This window comes from Dama dama, chromosome 5, assembly GCF_033118175.1.
Source record: "Dama dama isolate Ldn47 chromosome 5, ASM3311817v1, whole genome shotgun sequence".
In the NCBI taxonomy this organism is placed as follows: Eukaryota; Metazoa; Chordata; class Mammalia; order Artiodactyla; family Cervidae; genus Dama; species Dama dama.
Window position 1 is genome coordinate 42,311,561 of NC_083685.1, and position 23,781 is coordinate 42,335,341.

Genomic DNA, 23,781 nt, shown 5'->3' on the forward strand with positions numbered 1-23,781 from the left:
TGAAGTTTTGTAAACCTTAAGGTAACAATGATTCCAAGGATCGCAATTGCCCCTGGCTCCTGATTCTCTGGCAGGACACCAGTTTCTGACTGTTCTGCCTGCCCCTACCTGGTGGGAACACAGACTGTGCATTCTTCTAGGCCTGGAGGAGACAGTCTTAGGCTTCATGGGGAGCAGGATACCCCACCCCTGTTCCCACAAAAGAAACAATGTCAAGTCTAAAGGATAATCTGTCCTTAGGATTTGTTGTCTCCTGGTCCCCACTAGTCAGCAGGGAGCTACAGCACTAGGCTCGTGAACGCTCCTTCCACTAAACAGTTGGACCAGGATGGGTCAGTCTATTCTTTCCCTGGAACATAGGGTCCTTTTTCCTTCCACTGAAAGCTGTTTTCTGTTTCATTCAGTGATTAATTATTGGAATTCATCATTCAGATCCTCTTGGGGAGGAGAGAATGCTGCCCATGTGGGACCTGTGGCAGGGAAGTGCTCTAGGACTCCTGTCTTGACCAAGGCCTTTGTTACCTTGATTTTGGCTTAAGAACCTGTTAAAGACTTGGACATATTTCCCCCATCTTCCTAATGACATGAGTGATCATTAAATGCCTATTTTGTGCTCAGAATGGGAATTATGATTCTGCCTCTGTGGATCCTGAGCCCATGTACTGAGACCGAGTTCTTGCTGAAATTCTCTCCCTCTGAGGCAGATTCAGTATCGCACCACAGAGATGATAATTGATTTTTTTTTTTTTTTTTCTTTTCTGTGTGATGATTTGATGATTGCTGTAACCACAGTTGCCTGGCCAGGGTTTTCAAAAGGGGAATAATAATTACAATTTGGAGATTACTCTGCACTCCCATCTTCATTTTCAGTTCCCTCTATCTATAAAGGTTTCCCTTTATCTTTGCCAAAACTTTGTTGGCTTAAGTGGTGGCCAGTTTAAGAATCTGGATTAGTTGTTAATGTTGCACTGATAGTTTTCTTAAGTACTTAGAGGGGGAGGTAAAGGAGACTAAGATTGATGTTAGGTTAATCTCACTTTAGTACTTGGTATAGAGTAGTCTCTGAATAAATGTTAAAAGGATGAATTACATACACCATATTAACAAATTGAAAGATAAAAACCATATGATTATCTCAATAGATGCAGAAAAAGCCTTTGACAAAATTCAACATCCATTTATGATAAAAACTCTCCAGAAAGCAGGAATAGAAGGAGCATACCTCAACATAATACAAGCTATATATGACAAACCCACAGCAAACATTATCCTCAATGGTGAAAAATTGAAAGCATTTCCCCTAAAATCAGGAACAAGACAAGGGTGCCCATTCTCACCACTACTATTCAACATAATTTTGGAAGTTTTGGCCACAGCAATCAGAACAGAAAAAGAAATAAAAGGAATCCAGATAGGAAAAGAAGTAAAACTCTCACTGTTTGCAGATGACATGATCCTCTACATAGAAAACCCTAAAGACTCTACCAGAAAATTACTAGAGCTAATCAATGAATATAGTAAAGTTGCAGGATATAAAATTAACACACAGAAATCCCTTGCATTTCTATACATTAACAATGAGAAAACAGAAAGAGAAATTAAGGAAGCAATACCATTCACCATTGCAACAAAATGAAAAAAATACTTAGGTGTATATCTACCTAAAGAAACAAAAGACCTATACATAGAAAACTATAAGACACTGATGAAAGAAATCAAAGAGAACACAAATAGATGGAGAAATATACCGTGTTCATAGATTGGAAGAATCAATATTGTGAAAATGAGTATACTACCCAAAGCAATCTATAGATTCAATGCAATCCCTACCAAGCTGCCAACAGTATTCTTCACAAAACTAGAACAAATAATTTCACAATTTGTATGGAATACAAAAAGCCTCGGATAGCCAAAGCAATCTTGAGAAAGAAGAATGGAACTGGAGGAATCAACCTGCCTGACTTCAGACTCTACTACAAAGCCACAGTCATCAAGACAGTATGGTACTGGCACAAAGACAGAAACATAGATCAATGGAACAAAGTAGAAAGCTCAGAGATAAACCCACATACCTATGGACACCTCATCTTCAACAGAGGAGGCAAGAATATACAATGGAAAAAAGACAACCTCTTTAACAAGTGGTGCTGGGAAAACTGGTCAACCACTTGAAAAAGAATGAAACTAGAACACTTTCTAATGCCATACACAAAAATAAACTCAAAATGGAGTGAAGATCTAAATGTAAGATGAGAAACTATAAAACTCCTAGAGAACATAGGCAAAACACTCTCCGACATAAATCACAGCAAGATCCTCTGTGACCCACCTCCCAGAATATTGGAAATAAAAGCAAAAATAAACAAATGGGACCTAATGAAACTTAAAAGTTTTTGCACAACAAAGGTAACTATAAGCAAGGTGAAAAGACAGCCTTCAGAATGGGAGAAAATAATAGCAAATGAAGCAACAAAGGATTAATCTCAAAAATATACAGGCAACTCCTGAAGCTCAATTCCAGAAAAATAAATGACCCAATCAAAAAATGGGTCAAAGATCTAAACAGATATTTCTCCAAAGAAGACATACAGATGGCTAACAAACACATCAAAAGATGCTCAGCATCACTCATTATCAGAGAAATGCAAATCAAAACCACAATGAGGTACCATTACACGCCAGTCAGGATGGCTGCTATCCAAAAGTCTACAAGCAATAAATGCTGGAGAGGGTGTGGAGAAAAGGGAACCCTCTTACACTGTTGGTGAGAATACAAACTAGTACAGCCGTTATGGAGAACAGTGTGGAGATTCCTTAAAAAACTGGAAATAGAACTGCCATATGACCCAGCAATCCCACTCCTGGGCATACACACTGAGGAAACCAGATCTGAAAGAGACACGTGAACCCCAGTGTTCATCTCAGCACTGTTTATAATAGCCAGGACATGGAAGCAACCTAGATGCCCATCAGCAGATGAATGGATAAGAAAGCTGTTGTATATATATACACAATGGAATATTACTCAGCCATTAAAAAGAATACATTTGAATCAGTTCTAATGAGATGGATAAAACTGGAGCCCATTATACAGAGTGAAGTAAGCCAGAAAGATAAAGACCAATACAGTATACTAACGCATATATATGGAATTTAGAAAGATGGTAACGATAACCCTATGTGCAAGACAGAAAAAGAGACACAGATGTATAGAACAGACTTTTGGACTCTGTGGGAGAAGGTGAGGGTGGGATGATCTGAGAGAACAGCATCGAAACATGTATATTATCTAGGGTGAAACAGATCGCCAGCCCAGGTTGGATGCATGAGACAAGTGCTCGGGGCTGGTGCACTGGGATGACCTAGAGGGATGGGATGGGGAGGGAGGTGGAAGGGGGGTTCAGGATGGGGAACACATGTAGATCCATGGCTGATTCATGTCAATGTGTGGCAAAAACCACTACAATATTGTAAAGTAATTGGCTTCCAACTAATAAAAATAAATGAAAAAATAAATAAATAAAAGGATGAATTACAATGATTATAAAACATTGAATAAAAATAGAATCTATGGTACATCATTATACTCAATGAGATGTAGAAATAAAAAGAAGGAGAAAGAGGAAGAGAAAATTCTTATATATATAAAGGGATTAGATTAGAAAAAGAAAATCACTGTTTTGTAATCCCAATGTAATATTTGGTCCAGGCAATGATCACAACAAATGCTAAAGCCACTGGGTGAAGGGTTATTAGGAAATAAGTTATTCACAAGTCTCAAAACATCAACTATAGATCACTTATTAATTACCAAGGGGAAAGGATACCTTTGTAACAGAAATAGAGCAAACAGTTTAACCTTGCTGTTACTCAAAATATTACCAATAATGGGACAAAGTGACATTATGTCTCTCTTGGTATGTGGTTTAAAGTATGCAACAGTATCACCCATTTTGCTCCCCAAAAAATAATTCAACTAAAGCTAATTATGAGAAAACTATCACACAAATTTAAAATGTTAGACCTACAAAATAAGCCACCTGAACTTTTCCCAAAAACGTTAATCCCATGAAAGATGAATAAATTAAGGAGCTAGTTCTAGATTAAAGAAGCCAAAGAGACATAACTGACTCTAATGAGTATAAACTGAATAGATCCTAGAGCTTAAAAAAATATTAGGGAGAACATTTTGGAAAAAATTATGAATAACAATTTGGAAAATTCATATACAGCATATCCATTTCATAGTATTAGTCAATATTAAACTTCTTATATGTAATAATGGTTTTGATGTTGTATAGAAGAATGCTTTTCTTACAAGATACATTATAAAATATTTAGGGGTGAAGTGTCATGATGTCTGTGATTTATTTTCTAATGATTCAGTAGTAAAATTATACATATAGTGCACACACACTATAGTGTGTGTGTGAGAGAGAGAGGAAGAGAGAGAAAGTAATTGGTGCAAAATGTTAACAGTTGCTGAATCTAAAGTGAAGAGTATGTATTGATTGTACTGTTCTTTCAACTTTTGTGTGAGTTTGAAATTTTTCAAATAAATTGCAGGGGGGTAAAGAAATGACAAACAGACTGACTTTTACTTTATGAAGAAGTTAGAAAGCCTAGTAGCTCTTTTTCTGAAATAGGTGAGAGAAATTGGAAAGCCAGGCAGAATGAATAGAAAATAGAATCATAGAATGTTATCAGTTGAAGGATCTTTAAAGTCTGATGTTCAGACTGATTCTGAGAAACAATCTGGAAGAAAAAATTTCTGACTAAATAAATTGGGAAACAAGGCACTACTGTCTTGGAGAATCGCAATGAATATTATTAGCATGCTAAAGTTCTGAGTAAGGAACTGTATTTAATATTGTTTAATGTCACAATTCCTAAATGTATTTGGTCACAGAACCTCTTTTTAAAAAACATTACCCCCATTAATTTCCTCAGAAGCACATGTTCCCCAGAATAGACAGAGAAATCCTGATCCAACTTTATTTAACAAGGAAAGAAATAGAGACTCAGAATAGTTGGTTTTTTCAAGGTCACAATGGAAAAGATGAGCCAAGAACTCAGGTTAGGAGAAAGGTGATACAGACAGTGATTGGTGGCATTCACAGAGAAGGAAAAAAATGTTTCTTACAAAGATCATGCTAATTGAAATAGTTAATACCATTTCAACCAGCAAAAACCCTGTATTTTATGCCATTTATACAAGTTCTACATATAGGATATGTTTTGCAAACATGCCACCTTTGTTTATAACCATGGAAACATATGTTGTTTGCTAATATCATACCATGCACGAGAAAATGAAATGCCTTATATATATGATGCAAATCTAAGTTTCATTCTGTTGTATGGACTAAATATTACACGGAATTGTGATCGAATCAGCCTGTCTTAAGTTACACTGTTTCCTCTATCAGTTGTGATTGGCTAAGGGGGAAAAATCTCCCATGTTGTGTCGCTTTATAAGCCAACCACATTAAGAACATACATCTGCTTTAAAACTACACAATTTCTTTTCTAGTGCCCAAGCAGATTTGCTCTGGGCTCAAGCAGTTATCAAACCCGGCTCTGACTCTGATGGCTGCAGTTTGCATTCGGAGCATGAGCACAGTCCTGGTTGTAGGACGGGCAGTCTCAGGCAACAGATGTCAACTCCCTTGTAAAGGCGCTGCTCTGCCTCACGACTGGCAAAGAGAACTGAAGGAGTTCCCTTCTCTTTATGGCTTTTATCTCTCTTGTTAATAGGGGATGGTGCTTAGAGAAGGCAATTCTTGAGCTATAAATCCAGACAGCAAATAAAGCAAGGGGAGAAGGAGGAAAATTACAATGTAAGAAGTTTCCTTTGTTTACTATGTTTGATTGGGATTCCACACATGAATGAAGAAGAGAAGAGGTTCTCTCTCCCAGGGTGACCAGGAAGGAGAGAAAGGTGGGTTTCCCTCTGTCTGCTTGCTTTTTAATGTGCAAATTAGTCAGAGCCTTTCCCAGCCTGAGAGAGTTTGTAGTTTTGAATCCAAGGCCAGAGTCTCAGTGGGTGCCCAGTAAATATTAATTGAAGAAGATGATGGCTTTGAGGAGTGGTCTTAATTATATTCTCTCAGGCGCAGCCCTCTAGATGCACACAAAGGTCACTCTGTCTCTTGCCCCAGGCACTACCCGAGTGACCCCTTCAGTTAATGAGAAAAGTCTTGTTCTCTCATTTGTCTCCTACCTCATCTGCAGTTTCATTCCCAACCCACCTTGTGGTCTGTGCTCTGAGACTGATGAGAACAAAAAGTCAAAAGTAGAAACAACAGCTGCTGCAGCCTCACTGCTTGTGTGGTCTTTCTCCACTGGACTTAAGCACAGTACCCTCCTTGGGCCGGCAGCAAATTGGGTGGGGGCTGCCAAAGGGAATCCGGTGTGGTGGATTGTGTTGTCATTCCCAGCAACTCACATTCCTTCTAACAGGATTCCACAGTTTGCAGTGCCTCCTGAGGGGGAGTACACAGTTTCTGCACTTTTGATGTCAGGCTTGGACTTGTGAGTGCTCTGGCCAATAGATTGTGGGTAACCTTGACTCTGCCTCTTTAAAGTGAAAGCTCTAAAGCTGTTGTAAACTGAATGTTTGTTCTCTCCCCCAGAATTCATACATTGAAGCCCTAACGCCCAATGTGATGGTTTTAGGAAGTGATTAGGTTGTGAGGGTGGAGGCTTCATAAATGGGATTAGTGCCGTTATAAGAAGAGACAAAAGAGAAATGACCTTTTTCTCTCAGCTGTGTGAAGATACAATGAGAAGACAGATATCTATAAGCCAGAAGGCAGACCCTTACCAGACTCTGAATCTGCTGGTACCTTGTTCTTAGACTTCCTAGCCTTCAGAACTGGGAGAAATAAATGTTTGTGGTTTAAGCCACTCACTCTATGGTATTTTTGTTACTGCAGCCTTAACTGACACATGCAGATTCATTGTATATTTCCATCAGCTCTCTTGCTGTTTTCTTTGCCATAAGAATGGCATGGCCAAAAAATGGACTCCTCTTTCAGCCTGGATCTGGAATGAAAACACAAAGACAAGGCTGATGCATGCATCTTCTTCATTACAGACCCCAGAAAAGCCTTTGTAGTTTTAACTAAAAATCGGGAGGTTGTTTGCATAGCAGCAGAGCTGACTGATTCATGCCATTTGAGTGGAGTAGGAAAATGAAGTTAGTAACTTGACTGTTCCATCAGTCCCGGTCTTTACCTGTCAAGCTGCCAACCTGTGATAAATAATAGAAGCTCCTTCAGCCCTTGTGCCTGCTGTTTCGACTCTGCCCCCACAGCCTCCTTGAACTAAATAAAGTTGTATGGCATGCCATTCCAACTGCCGACAGATCAAGGAAGGGGCTTCTTTGTGAGGGTGCACTTCTCCAAGGTTAGAGAAATCTTGGCTTTCTCCAGAGACCTGCGTGAAAGGCGTTGTATCTTTCATTTCTCTGAACTGCAGTCCAGATTTGCCTTAGTACCTCCTCCAACACTGCAGGTACCAACAGCCTTCCAAGAGGAGCAATGGGGCCCGAGGCAGAGTAGCATAACAACGTGGATAACTTTGACTCATTTGTGCTTTGCGTTAGTATTTACGTGCTTTCCCCAAAGCGTTTACCTAATGTATGTTATAACTAAATACTGACTTAGACTAATGTCCTAAACAGGGAACAACTGAAAAATTAAACATTTATGAATTTGAATTGAGTTATAACTTTGTGTTAAGTGTATTTAGGGATCGTTATTTGTTGGTTTATGTTATGCTGTGCCTTTATGAAGATGGTTGTATGAAAATATCGAATCATACAGCCTCTTGCAGGAACTCTGTGACTATAAAATTCTCATACTCTTGCTAAATTTAATCAGATTACATATTACCAATAGATTTTGATAGCTATCATAAAATAAGGAATTCAAACCAACAGATGATTATAACTGACAACAGGAATGTAACTGTGAACTTTGAAAATATGCTAATGCTTATCCCTGTATAGAAATATTAGCCTAAATTCTTTCTATGACATATGCCTGTGTGTTTATAATCTATTTTTGTATAGAGTAAAAAAAAAAAAATCAGTTCCAAAAATATCACTCTCCCCTTTGACATTTATCAATGATAGCAATAATGTCAGGGAACATTAGTATACTGAAGGAATACAGAGATGCTGCCTAAAGCATACACTTGGGTTTTACTTTAAAAGAATTTGATACACATCCTGAACACTGGCCTAATTTTTGCTTTAGATCAAATTCCTACATACTGGGTGGTGACTATGTTGGGTCTTGAATCTGGTCCTATTCATCTTTTTAGGCTCAGGAACTTGCATAAAACCCACTAAATAAGAGGGCCTTAAACAATAATTTGGATAGACAGACGGATGGATGGGTGGTGGATAGAAGAATAGATAGCTGAGTCTCCTGTCCTCCTCAAAGATAAGACAAAAAAGTAATCATATTGATATTAAGTTAATCAATTTAAGGAAGGCCATGCATTCTTTTAATATAAGTAAGGGCATTCCCTGGTGGCTCAGACGGTAAAGCGTCTGCCTACAATGCGGGAGACCTGGGTTCGATCCCTAGGTTGGGAAGACCCCCTGGAGAAGGAAATGGCAACCCACTCCAGTACTCTTGCCTAGAAAATTCCATGGATGGAGGAGCCTGGTGGGCTACAGTCTATGGGATAGCAAAGAGTCGGAAACAACTGAGCGACTTCACTTTCACTTTCAAGGTAAATCCAAATTAATATAAATTAAACTGTGATAATCATTATCATAGTGATAGCTTACAGTGAATGATGTTGGATTCGTGATCTCTGAAGAAGAAGATTTAGCTTCGGGACCAGGGACCAGGCTTGATCACTCAAGAGCTTTTGTGTAGCAGAGTTTTATTAAAGTGAAAAAGGGACAGAGAAAGCTTCTGACAGAGACATCAGAGCGGGGACAGAGAGTGCCCCCACTCACTAGTTTTATCAAGGCCCTATGTACTATTACCAGACCCACTCCCACAACATACATCTTAAATTAACAAAATTAGAACAATAGAAAGGTCTTACCAGACCCACTCCCACAATATACAGTCTTAAGATGATAAGATTAGTCAGAAGGTTCTTAAGGAGAAACATGTCCTCAAGCAAGATACATTGTTACATTGACTAAGACAAAGCAATGTAGAAAAAACGTTTGTCCTTTTCTTCTCCTTGAGAGCCCCAGACCCCTTTCTTCTCTTCAAGGACCCTGGACTTATCAACCTACCTAGGAATGGACTCTCTCAATAGTAATAAATTAGAAAATTCATCTGAAGGCATCTTTTGCTTTAAGTGCTCCTGTAGACTCAGCAGTGATGGGTAATTTTCTTCATGCCCTCATAGATTTTCCTTGAGAAGCTTTCCACAGCAACCCCACAGTAAGATATTAATAAGACTTCATCATGTAGGGAGCATGTGTTTTAGAGTTCTTGTTACTCTAACGTATAGACAAGTTTCTGTCTTATTCCTGCAATGCCTTTTATAAGGAAGAACAAGGAACTTCAGATGGAAATATGATTTGATGAGATCTATAGTCGTCTTCCCTGGTGGCTCAGATGGTGAAGTGTCTGTCTACAATGTGGGAGACGCAGGTTCGATCCCTGGGTCGGGAAGATCCCCTGGAGAAGGAAATGGCAACCCACTCCAGTACTATTGCCTGGAAAATCCCATGGATGGAGGAGCCTGTTAGGCTCCAGTCCATGGGGTCGCAAAGAGTTGGACACGACTGAGTGATAATTGTCTTAATGACAAGTTGATTGTCATAACCCTTAGACCCATTAGGTTTTAGTCATGACTATTTGTTTCATCCTTGTTAAAAAATTCTAACTTCTTGCTCTGTGCATCCATTCTCCTCCCAAATTCTTTGATCATCTTTGAGATCTTTGCGATAATTATTCTGAACTCTTTCTCAGGTAGATTGCCTGTCTCCACTTCCACTTAGTTCTTCTGGGGTTTTATCTTGTTCCTTCATCTGGAAGATATTCCTCTGCTGCCTCCTTTTGTCTAAGTTGCTGTTTGTATTTTTGTGTATGTGGTGGGTCAGTTATGTTTCTTAACCTTAGAGAAGTAGCCTTCTTTGTAAGACATCCTATGCATCCCAATAGTGCACTCCCCTCTCATAACCCAAGCATTGTGCTCTAGGGGTTCCCCCTAAGAGGGCCACGTGGGTCCTTCTGCTGTGGCGGGCTGATTATGTGGGCAATCTGGGAGGCTTGGGTGGACCCTAGTATGGTTGGCTGCCTGGCCCTGTCTTGTGCAGATGCTTTTGGCTGCTGTTTAGCAGGGCCTGGTCACGAGGCAGCTGGCTGCAGAACCCTTGAGGGCCCCGGGGCAAGTGCTGGCTCGCTGGTGGGCAAAGTCAAGGTCCTGAAGACTCTGGGGCTGTTGCCACCCACTGGCAGGTGAAGCCAGATCCTGAGGTAAGTGTCAGTGTAGTGACAGTCAGAGCCAGTTCCTGGAGTCTGACTGCAGGACCCAGGGATCCCAGAGTTCATTTCACATCATTGTGTGTGTGTATGTAGGCTGGGTGGTGTTTCTGACACAGTTGGGTGTGGGGTCCAGGGAATCCCAAACGAAATCAACCCTGGATATTCATTGGAAGGACTGATGCTGGAGCTCTGATACTGTGTTCACCTGATGCAAAGAGCTGACTCACTGGAAAAGACCCTGATGCAGGGAAGGATTGAAGGCAAAAGGAAACGGAGGCAGCAGATGATGAGATGGTTAGATAGCACCATCAACTCAATGGATATGAATTTGAGCAAGCTCTGAGAGATGGTGGAGGACAGAGGAGCCTGGCCTGCTGCAGTGCATAGGGTCACAAAGGATGGGATAGGAACTGTCCCACTTAGCAATGCTAAGTTTAGGGGATACAGAGATGAAAAAGATATGCCTTACCATGAAGCAACTTGTAAGGGGAGAGGAAGACAAGTGAAAAAAGGCAAACAAAGACAAAGTGAGCGTGACATTTAAGAATTAAAAAACTGTGAATGTAAGGAGGAGGAAGACAGTGATACTAAGTAAAAACAGCAAGCAGAGACAGCAGCAAGCTGGGCCTTGGAAAATGAGTAGAAATTTTCCCACTTAAAATGGGATAGTGGGAAGGGTAGTTTTCCAAAAACAGGGAAAGTATGAGCAAAGGCACAAGTTGTAATTGCACAGCTTATTTCATTCATCTCTTCAACTCCAAATAGGTGTATTTGGAGCTCATAAATTGCTCTAACCTCAGAGAAGAGGGAGTAATATAGTGTACTAATAGCACTATATGAAGGAGGCAGGTGGCGGGGAGTGGGAAGTGAAGGAGTATGGTAGAAGAAGAAACTAGAAAAGTAAGTTGGGGCCAGCCCATGAAAGCAGATGTTGTTTCATTTATTTGAATGAAATGTACTCTGTACTTCCTGTGAGAAGGATAAGCCTGCTGAATTTTAGGGCTGACATTCACTTTATATAGTTACAAAATAATGCAAGTTGACATTAAGTTGAAAAAGTACTGTCATGTGACTTCCTGCCGTACACCAGAGAAAATCATAGCAGTAAAATAAGTGTTTAGTGAGCCAATACACTTCAGATTCTTTTCCAAGCCTCCCTAGGCAGCTTTGGACAAAAATGGGGGCAGGGGGGAAAGAAAGATGAAGAGAGAAAGGAAGAGGATGGGGGGAAAGAGAACTGGAGAGGAAAGAGAAGGAGAGGAGAGAAAAGGAGGAGGAGAAGACCAACAACTCTGTTCTCACACTGAGGCAGTCTTAGCAGGGAAGGGAATGCAGAGTGATTACACTGCTTTTAATGAGCCTTTGATACCTGCACACCTCACCAGGAACATAAAATCTAGTTTCTCCAATCAGAGGTGGAGTTTTTTTCATTCTTTTTTTAGAGATGGATGTTTTTTTAACTCTTGTTAGCCTTAAAGGGACATGAAACATGGTCACCATTCTCCAAGATAGGATTTACCTGAGACTGGCTAAAAAATGTCTCAGTATGGAATTCATCTGTTCATTCCTCAGAGAAGGAAACCAAAAGAATCTTTAAAGAACAGCACCAACAACAGTTTATAAAGTGACAACGTGGAAATTTGAAAAGCTAGATTTAAAGCTAGATTTTTAAAACTAGATTATGCATAGCAATGGATCAAAGGCTGTGTTTTATTAAGAGAGATAAATATGTATTGTCTGAAAGGATCAGGTATCAAGAAAGGGAATAGGCTCCCGGTATTTGTAGCTGGTGGTTGGCTGCCATGATGAATGTGAAGACCAAGGTGATAGAGGGAGAGTTGTGTTTTGGGTCAAGGTCATCTGAAGAGGACAACTAAAGAGGAAAATATGAATAAATCAGAGATCTGGCTTCCACAGGTTGCTGCCCAGAAGAATGGGAATAATGTTTGTGTGAAATGCTTGCTGGTGAGCAAAGCAAAATCATGTCCCTTCTTTGTGACAGGCAGTTGTGTGACACACAGGAGTGCACACCTCTTATTCATAGTAGTAGGAGTGGTTTATCTGAAGGAACTGTTAATGTGTTTAAATCAAAAAAGAAATTGCACTTAGACTGTATAAATGAGAAACTTGCACCTCAAAGGGTTCACGCAGATTTAGAAGTAAGGCCTGAGACGCCAGAAAGAAACAGTGACATTAACGTGGTGTATTTAAAAGAGATGAAATCCAAGGGAATTTGCCAGATCCAAGAGGAACTCCTCTGTGTTCTATCCAAGCTGAACATTCCATTTTTACAAGGGCTCCTTTGTTGTCATGTTTATACACAGACTAATAAATGCTTGACCTTTTTTAGTGATGAAGGAACAGTCTGTGCCTCAGGAGCATATTATTTCAAGAAGCACAAATGAAGAGAAAGTCCAAACCCCTCTGGGACAGATGGACTAAATATTTTGATATTGGAACCACATGGAGAAGGGCAGGGATTAGGAAACAGAATGGAGCGCTGATAAGGGAACCTGGAAATAGCATCAGTCTTCTCAGATGTTTCAGGCACTCCAGGTATGTATGGAACTGGACAGCAGCCTCACGTGAGGAGGGGATCACAGTGAACTAGACTTTTACCTGATGTATAGTAAATATGGACCATAAATGAGAAACATATTTGTGGTCTGGCAAAAGTGTTGATTTCTCAACTTTTGGGTTCTGTATAAAAATCACTAGTATTCATCAAGCATTTACTGCCTAGCTTGAACTAAGGGCTTTATATGAATTATTTAATCATCACATTAACTTTATGAAACAGGCACTATTATTTCCACCCCAATCTTTTTTCTTTTGTAGACAGAGACGTACAGAGAGGGTAAGTGGCCTCTGAGAGGCATAGAGTGTTGGAGTGACTTTGAACCCATTTATTACTGATGCTCAGATCCCAGTGCCTCCCAGTGACTTTGGCATCGTTAGATTTTCATTTGCCTCCCTCCTCTGATGCTGCGTTATTCCCCACTCCCTATTCTAAATAAAAACTGCTGCTAAATTAAGGGAACTTCAGATCATCCATGGTATCTGTGTAGTTGCCCTTAAAGTACCCCCACACATTTATGTGTCTTTGAAACAACAAATCCAGGGCAGTCATTACAGTGGTGATGGGGCATGCTTAGAATGTGGCATTTTACCATTTCTTACTCAATGTCGTTGCTAGTATTACACTGTTAAGACTCATTTTGAGAAGAGAGAATACTAATCAATGGTGAGGGTGACAGGTTATTTTAAAAATTAAAAATAACGTAACTTTTGATTCAAAAAGTCTTTACTTTGGAGGGTCAGAGAAAAGTGATGAAATGTGGGATTCCAAGCACAGAGCTGAAACCACGGGTATCTAAAATGCAGCGGAAAGAAGCAATGAAGATGTGAAAACCCTAAATAAAATGAAGCAATTGGTCTCACTGTTGGGCATAATGAACTCCACATGATGCAGAGTTGACGGCCCCTCTGAGACTGTTCACAGAGAGCAATGTCCAGGGGGAGTGGTGACTGTTTTGCTCAAGGACAGCAAGGTGTTGGGGGCACGGGTGGGGAGGGGTCCTGAGTCAGGACCCGCCTGGCCTCAGCACGTCCCCCTCCAGGAATCTCAGAGCTCAAGCCTTGACTTTTACTTCCTCGGTTCTCCCTTTACCCAGCTCCTGTTTTCAGAAGCAATCCGATAAACTCCTTCATGTTGAAAAGTTTAATGTGTGACTCTTCCAAGGGGAGTTGGTTTTAACAGAAAATCAAGGCTCAGAACAAAAGTTGCAACAAGGTCTCAAATTTAACTTGCTGTACTCAGAAGTGTGAAAAACAAAAGGTAGCTTTTCTGATTTCCAGAAAAGATCTAATCTTATTTCCCTAGCTTTCCCCACACTGGGTGCTATGGGGGAAAAAAACAAAACAAACTTAAAATTGCCATTTAAAGCCATTTTAGTCTCTTCCAGTTTCAGATAGTCTTATTTTGAATAATTATTCAGTCACTACAATTTGCTACCTTCATTAGTTTTCTGTTGCTGCTGAAAAAATTAACATAACTCTAGTGGCTTAAAACAGTACAGATCTATTATCTTACAACTCAGAAGTCTGAAATGGGTGTCATTAGGCTACAGTCAAAGTGTTGGCAGGGCTGGTTCCTTTCTGGGTCCTCTAGGGGAGAATCCTTTACTTTCCCTTTTCCATATTGCTTGGATTATGGCCCTTTTCTTCCATTTTCAAAGCCAGCAACAGTAGGCGAAATTCTTTCATCTCTTCCTTCTGCCCTGACTCTCTTCTCTCTATTCCACATTTAAGGACTCTTATATTACATGAGGGCTTCCCTGGTGGCTCAGTCAGTAAAGAATCCCCCTGCAATACAGGAAACCTGGGTGGGTTGGGAAGATCCTCTGAAGTAAATAGCAACCCCCTCCAATATTCTTGCTTGGAGAATCCCATGTACAGAGGAGCCTGGCAGCCTGCAGTCCACAGGGTCACAAGAGTTGGACACGACTGAGCGACTAAGCCACCAATCCAGGATAACCTCTCTACTTTAAGGTCAGTTGATTAGCAACTTTAATTCCATCTGCCTTCTTAATTCCCTTTCCGGTCTACTATACCACCCTGTCCAACTTGTTTCTCTCTTGTCTTGCTGTTCCTTCCTAAGATGGCACACACGTGCATGGGGGGAGGGGATAGAGAGCCTCAGACCCAAGGGTTCTCTCTCCTCTGGATCCTCGCTGGTTTCTTTCTTTTTAATATTCATTTGGCTGTGCTGGGTCTTAGTTGCAACACTCGGAATCTTTTTAGTTGCGGCATGTAAACTCTTCGTTGTGGCATGTGGGGGATATAGTTCCCTGACCAGAGATCAAACCTGGGCCCCCTGTGTTGGGAGCATGGAGTCTTAGCCACTGGACCACCAGGAAAGTCCCCTGCTGGTTTCTATTATAAAGTGCTGGACTGGGCTTGTTTCTGACTGAGCTGGACCTCACTGATTAAATCTGTGACTAGTGAATTTGTGTTCGTTATTATTATCTCATGATGTGTAACAAACCACCTCCAAAGTTAGTGGCTTAAGCCAACAATGTTTTAATCATTAAAGCAATAATTTCTTATGAGTCTATGGATTGACTGGGATCAGCTGGACAGTTTCATCCTTCTAGAGGGCTCTAAATTTATGACCAGTCAAGGTGGGGTGCCCTGCTGTTCTTTGCCCCAGGGTCATTTACCATAAATAAACATGGTAAACTCCTGGTAAATGCTCCAGTTGGTTCTATTATCTAAGTCCTGTAGCCCCAGGGCTGGTCAGAACTCATGGGCACTTTTGGTGCCATAGGCTGCTGGTGGGAACTGAAGCTTGATAATGTTAACTAACTGAGGTAGCTCAAGCAAACTGTACTGGGTCATCACCACCACTTTGCTGAGGCTTCTTGGCCACAGTGGAGTACTTCATGGTGTCTACTGGGAGCTGCAGTTGGAGAAAAAATGTGCCTGTTGATGAATTATACCATTAGGGCATTTTCTGATCTGAGGAGAGGGGCACCGACTCTCTACCTTTGGATTTCTCTTGAAATCTGTCTCAGTGCTCTTTCCTCCAGAATGTTACAACGGTAGGTCTAGTCAGAGAACAGATGGCTAACTGCTTGATTCTCATCATCTCCAAGACAGAACGATTTTTCCCTTCCCTTCACTATAGGGTATAGTGGCTTTTCTAAGTTCATAACTCCTTCACGAAAGGTAGATTTTGTCTGGTCCTTTGCTTACACTGCTGGGAATGATAATGGGCAAAAAAAGGAGATTACAAAAAAAAAAAAGGATGAATATTTCCAAAAAACACCATCCCTATTAATCTCTCATTAGGACATTTACAGCATCAGTCATTCAGGTTGGTAGATGAGAGGTTCTGCCCTGGTGTTTCTCTGCACTGTGACTGCAGTAGCTCTTTCTCTTTGGAAGGTGGCTGGCTTCCAGGAAGCCAGGGAATAAGGGGAAGTTCAGAGCAGCCTTTCACGCTGTACTGCCGTGTTACCCATTCTCCCCCACTACCAAGCGCACACACGCAGTTATATGTACACCTGGGCCCTACAGAGACCAGTCACTGATCCTGCTCCGTCCATGGGGCTTCTCTCCCTTTATGCAGCGAGGGCCCAGGGCTTTGATGCCACCCAGGAAGCTGGCATTGAACACATTGTCACAAGTTGGAAGTGGAGATACAACTGTAATTTGTAGAGGCCTGAGGTCTCTATCCCCTCTGCCTTTGTTGGGATGGTCGGAAAATGCATGATTTTGGACTTGTAATATATAGCGGGGAAATTCACCTATAGTTGTACCTATCACCCTGTGTATATGTGTTATATGTAAATATTTCTCGTAAGAATTCTGCCTGATTTTGTCATTAGACACAATCATATACTGATGTGGAATATCATTGCTGTAGTACTTTGATCATTCTAGTGGGCTCTAAACTTACAACATTGAATGTTGAAGAAAAAGGAAGAATAAGACAATTCCACAGAGCTTAGCCATGGAAAAAGTGTTGATACTATAAAGTTCCTGGAATGTTAGAATGGACCCTATATGCCTTACTTCCAAATTAGGTGGTTTTGATTCAAAAGACTCAGTAATTGCATCTTGTGACTATTCATTCTCTTGCAACCTAGAGATATATTGGGAAATACCCGTATTTAGGATGCGCACAGTTCTTCATAAACAGGTGGGTAAGAGGACCAGAAGCTTGCAAAAATTGGATCCAAACTGGTCATAGGATAGAAACCTAGGAGATAAGAGTCAGAACTTAGTGTGAGGGTCCAGAGAATTTTGCCCAGCAGCTGAGACCTGCTTTAAATTATGCTTTGCTAAGAGTAACAGTGTACTGGGCCAGGAGTCAGGACAGCTGGATTCTAAGCAACTATCTACGCATGTAAGCTTGGGTGACTCAATCCCTCTGAACCTAATTTTATTTGTCTATAAAATGAAACAGGTTGGACTGCAGGTAGTTCGTGGTATAAGGTTCTCCTCTGAACATATTCCCATAATAACTATGTACTAATGAGAAGAAATAGAAGACATAAAGTTACACTCAATCCTGTTCCTAACTAGTAGGGTGCTGTTGAGATCTCTGATATGCCAAATAATAAATAGTCACAGAGTCCGTTAAGATCTAAGTATCTGCTTTCTTGCTGAAAAAGGCTAGACTAGGGGAATAGGACTACAACTGAAATCAGGCCTTCCACTCCTTTGCCTCAAGTCTGAACCTTGAGACTTCTGAGAGGACCGTACATGATCTGCAGCGCACACACCCAGGCAGAAGGCAGGGTGGCCAGCTGACTTCTCACGATGTGGTCCTCCAGACCACATGGAGTACCATGTGGATGCTGGAACAGAAGGCAGCTTGTCTTGTAGGCAGGCAGCTCTGTAGAGAAAACCCACCCAAAGTAGCTGTGTAACCCTCTTGAGATGACCCAAGTTACCAGTTTCTGTCCTATCTTCCCTTAAAGACAAAAGGAAGATCGGGAAAGGGTGGCGTGTGCATGCTAAGTCCCTTCAGTTGTGTACGACTTTTTGCAACCCTATGGGCTGTAGCCACCAGGCCCCTCTGTCTATGGGATTCTCCAGGCAAGAATACTGGAGTAGGTTGTCATGCCCTCTTCCAGGGGATCTTCCTGATCCAGGGATTGAACCATTGTCTCTTGCATCTCCTGTATAAAAGTGGGTTCTTTACAACTGAGCCACCAGGGAAGCTCTGGGAAGGATGGGGAAGCCACGTATGAGAGGTTACCAGAAAAGGCTCAGTAAACAAGGGTAAGGTTTGCTATGCAGATTTAAGTCTGTGTCATCTCCACTGACAAGAGTTTCTTCTGATTTGGAGTCATCCTCTTTCTGGTTACAGAGAAAGAGATGCTTAAATAAAGGCTTCCTTTATGAATATAAATGTCCCTTCTAAAAGGATAACTTCTACTCTGTTTCAGAGCTTTTCCTCTGCCTGTAGTTTCTCAAAAGTAATCAGCTCAAAATAATCTTATTCTACAACTAAGACTAGAACTCAAATCTTACACCCAAGTCTGTACTTTTTAAAAATACTTAACATTGCATTTAGAAACACTTTTATCCAAGTCAAAAACCAGTGGAACTGGTTTTGTGGCATATTAGACCATGTTAAATAATTGATTTCCTAAAAGGAAATCAGTCCTGAATATTTACTGAAAGGACTGATGCTGAAGCTGAAACTCCCAATACGTTGGCCACCTGATGTGAAGAACTGACTCATTTGAAAAGACCCTGATGCTGGAAAAGATTGAAGGCAGGAGAAGAAGGGAATGACAGAGGATGAGATGGTTGGATGGCATCACCGACTCGATGGACAGGAGTTTGAGTAAACTCTGGGAGTTGGTGATGGACAGGGAGGCCTGGCGTGCTGCAGTCCATGGGGTCGCAAAGAGTCGGATATGACTGAGTGACTGAACTGAACTAATTGAGAAGTTTGAGAACATAGTAAAAGTGCTGATAGAACATTATAAAGCCCATGACTTAGGTCAAAGACCCATTTATTAAAGTGATGAGTGCATGTAGCCTGGGGAGTGGGAATTTGGCTCCAGAATTAGACCTGCTGGATAATGTAACAGACAAGGTGGGACAAAGGACTGTAGAACCACTAATTGTTTCCTACATGAAAACTGGTATGTTGGTCCTCAATGAATATTTTTAGTCATGAGAACTCTGATGACCATAATTATGTCATACTCACAAAACAACAGTAAAGATAGGGAAGGACTGGGAGTCAAAAATGTAGGCTTGCTAAAGAGAGGCTTTTTATGGAAGTTGATCTAAAAACCTGAAACTGAACAAAAGCCAGGGGTCACTCTAGTACCTGCTGAGTGAAGAGGCAAAGTGAATAATGATATTAATTAGTATTTATACACAGAGAAATGTGAATTAAAAACAATGGTGGCCACAGAATGCTGACAGATATTTTTGAAAAAGAAACCATGATAAAAAATCAATATTTATTTCCTAATTTTAACAAGGTACTGCTCTGCTCTCCACTTGCTGGACAATGCTTCCTTTCTGTCTCTGCAAATAGTTATTGTGTTGCAGTCTTAGAATTCTATAATAAATGCCAACTATGTCTAAATAAATACATCACCAATCTGTATTGTCAGAAAATGAAATGCTACAAAGAAGTGAGTGCTTCATTGAACTGAAACTTAGACCCTTTAAGCAGCAACCTTAAAAAATTTAGCTATTTTGATGGAAATTGTATTAAAATAGATTCCATTCTTCTCGGCCTCATTAAACTGAGTATGTGCCTTCTTGTGTGCTTCGCTGCTTCAGTCGTGTCCGACTCTGCGACCCTGTGGTCTGTGGGCTGCCGGGCTCCTCTGTCCATGAGATTTACCAGGCAAGAATACTTGAGTGGGTTGCCGTACCCTCCTCCAGGGGATCTTCCCAATGCAGAAATCAAACCCACATCTCCTGTGTCTCCTGCATTGCAGACAGGTTCTTTACCCACTGAGCCACCTGGGAAGCCCAAACCAAGTACATTGAACATCATTTAATGTTTTCTTAACAGCTCTGAGTCGTCATGTGAACATCAACTTTACTACTGAGCAGTAGTACAGGACCTCCTCAGGGGTTGGCGAAATGTGCACGGTTCCACTGCAGTCTTTCCTGGGCCCAGAAATGATGCTCGTCTTTCTTGCCTATGACCATTATGCTGGCTTCCACTCTTAACCCCAGGTCCCACATATGTTCTGGTTTCTTTAACCAGTGATGCTCTAATACATTATCTGTAACCTTTTTGTGTCTTGATAGCTGTTATAGAAATCATATCAGTGATCTTTTAAAAACTACCATATTTTTATAGAATCCTCTATCAGCAGTTTATGATATAAAGGCTTAGAAATGACCTGGGCTTCTGCCATAAATAAATCACATAGACTTGGTGGCAGGGATTTTTCTTGATACCTGGACATCTTTTACATTGATGCTACCTAAATTCATAGCTATATTCTGTATGCTTTTGATTTTTTGCAGTCTTATCACCAGATAGAATATTATTAAGTTTTATTTTTCTTTGTTTTCTAGGATGACATTACTCAACACTTGGGTCTCATACTGTTAGTTCAGAATTAAGTTAGTCCAGAGAATAGGAACAAAAGGAAAATATTTCAGGAATTTCCTGGTGATCCAGTGTTAGGACTCTGTCCTTTCACTACTGAGGGCCCCCGTTCAATCCCAGGTAACTAATATCCCACAAGCTGCATGGTGTGTGTGAGGTGGGGGGAATATCTCATTCTGTCAGATAGCTTCTGCTGTTTAAAAAACCATCCCGAAGTGTACTAGCTTGCAACAAAAAAACATTTCTTATCTCTCTCCGTTCTGTGGCTCACTAGATAATTTTCCTAATCTGGGACAGTTCAGTGAGGGCTGTAGCAGCTGGGACCTTACTCCACGTCATCTCTCGTCATCCAGCAGACAAGCTAGGCTTGTTTACATGGTGGACAAGAGAGTGAACCTCATTATGCAAGCACTTTTTAAGTCTCTACTGTGTCATGTTTGCTAGTGACCTGGAGGCTGAAGCAAGTTACAGTCAAATCCAAATTTCAGGGAAAACTACACTCTATCTTGATGGGAGAGACTACAAAGTCACAGTGAGAAGCATCGGGCATACAAGGATGGATTTCATGCTCATTTTGCAGTCTACCACATTCATGCTACTCATGCCATGACTCAGCAGCATGTGCGCCTCTTGGAGACTTCAGCGCTACTACCCCCTGACATACTAAGCTAGTGCTCTTCTTCCTGCTACCATGAGATCTCCTACAAGAGTAACTTTTCTTATCTCCTCCACTTCCTTCTCCTGGGTTCACTTCTTAATTCTTGAAAGCCGATTTCTATAGCAGCTAAGTAGCTACAGAGGTTATAACTAGGTTAACTAGCTACTGCCCAGTCATCAAGGATGTCTTCGCAGACCCTATCTTGCTTGACTGTTTTGTAGTTTTTAACACAGTTAACCTCCTTTTCTGGAATTCCCTTCTTATAGTTTCTATTACAAGTAAATATTAATTTTCTTCCTAGCTCATTGACTGCTTTTTCTATTTTCTTTTCAGAGCTCTGTTCCTCCTCCCATGACCATATGTGTGGTTCTGTCCTCATCCACCTTCTCTTTCTTACATCCTCTCAGTAAACTCACTCACATTCACAGCTTCATTACAAACCTCTAGGTACTTGATTTTATCAGTTCCTGAACTTTTATTAAATTTGACTCCATCTTCCACCAAATGGCCCACTGACTAGTTTCACCCAAATGTTTGACCTATATTTCCCTTGAAATCTATTTTGGCTGCAATTTAAGAGGAGATAGCTCTGGGAGCTGTATAATGCCCTTACAGCCTGTAAGTCATTTGATTCTAAATTTTCCTTTAGATAAAAGGGACTGGGAGGGAGGAGGTAGGCAGTGTGTGACTAACTAACATTTGCTGAATGCCTACTTTGCGCATGGTGCTGTGGTCCCTCTTAACTGGCCAGGTGAACGTCTTCTAGGATTACTTTCAAACAGGAGAAAAAGAGGCAGACATGGAATCTGCACAGGTAGCATCCCAGACAGCTACTGATACCCAGGTAAAGGCGGCAGTAACACCAAAGGAAATGAGACTCTGGAGATCTCTGTTTGTTGTAATAAACAAGAGGTATCTGACAACCACAAACTGCTTTCAAAGAGTTTCTGCTAAAGGTATCTTAGGGTTTGCCAAAAAGAAACATTTTTCTCTTAAGAAAGATCTGGGGAAATGGATTATAAAATAAAATTGCAGTTCTCCTTTTTCCCCCCTAATAAAAGTGCTTAGAGACTTGTAGGGCCCAAATTAAGCTCTTGGTAACATTTCTTCTGTTCTGAGGAAATTTCATTCAATGAAAGTAAAATTTCTTTTTTTAATTAATTGATTAGTTTATTTTTGTCTGTGCTGTGTCTTGGTTGCTACACAGATTTTTCTCCAGTTGGGGCAAAAGTGGGCTACTCTCTAGTTGTGGTTGTGGGCTGCTCAATGTGGTGGCTTCTCTTGTTGTGGAGCACAGGCTCTAGGCAGCGTGGGCTTCAGTAGTTGCCGTACATGAGCTCAGTAGTTGTGGCGCACCAGCTTAATTGCTCCAAGGCACGTGGGATCTTCCCAGATCAGGGATCGAACCATGTCTCTGGCACTGACAGGCAGATTCTTTACCACTGAGCCACCAGGGAAGCCCTGAAAGTGAAATTTCTGATGGTCATAAGATGGACATACTTCCGGTTATTTCCTGTTCTCGATTCCTTGATGGTGCTCTTGTGGATAGGTCTGTTGCAGAAGTACATGTTTGTAACCACACTACTGTGTATGCTGCTGCTGCTGCTAAATCACTGAAGGAATACTAAATATAATTAATCAAGTCATGACTTGATATGAAATAGATTCTGAAGATGATATGAGATGACACTGATAACCTAATAAGAGGTTCTGAACCTACATTTTAAATATAGTTGTCTTTCCTTAAAAGTTTAAAATAAAACTACCTTTGTTCTTTTATTTTCATATCAATAATGCACATAGTTTTCCAATGCCAAAACAGAACACGATGTGATAGAATGCCGGCAGGCTGGTAGAGTGAATGAAACATCATTCTCCAAGAAGAAGCAACCTACTAGGTTGCCATATGGCCCGAATTATATTAGTGTATCCCTCTTTTTTTTTTATTGGATTTTATAAGAATTTGAGAGTGTTGCTTATTTTTTTTCCCCTCATTTTTGGTTTGTTTATATTGCTGTAAATATTCTTGCAGAGCAATTGCGACTCTTCTCATTGACTGCATTCTCTGAGGGTTCATTCTAGGAAAATGCTACTTAAGTATTGTGTATTGGGTATGAATTATCCTGTATTGTTCATGTATCTTACTGCATTGTCTTTCTTATTGTCAATGGCGGTAAGTACCATGGTTATGAATTTGGCTAACAGTGTTTGAAGCAGATGAGATTTTAGCTCACTCCTTGATAGCTGCATTGGCTCAATCTAAGCTAAAGTCTTATTTTCATTAAAGGAGCAGACATGCTGAGGAAGAAGGTGCTATTTTTACATAGGGACTTTTTCTACTGAAACCACATGATAACACTATGCTGTTAAAATGATCTCAAGCATGCTGAGTTAGCTGAAGAAACAATATGCATGTTGCCAAAATCAAGCCAGTACTATTCTGAGCCTCCTCTGAGGTCCTCTAGCTCTCCTTGGTGGTCATGAAGAGGAGACTAGGAGAGGAGCTGGTGAAAATGTATGAATTACAGGTGAAGTGGAGG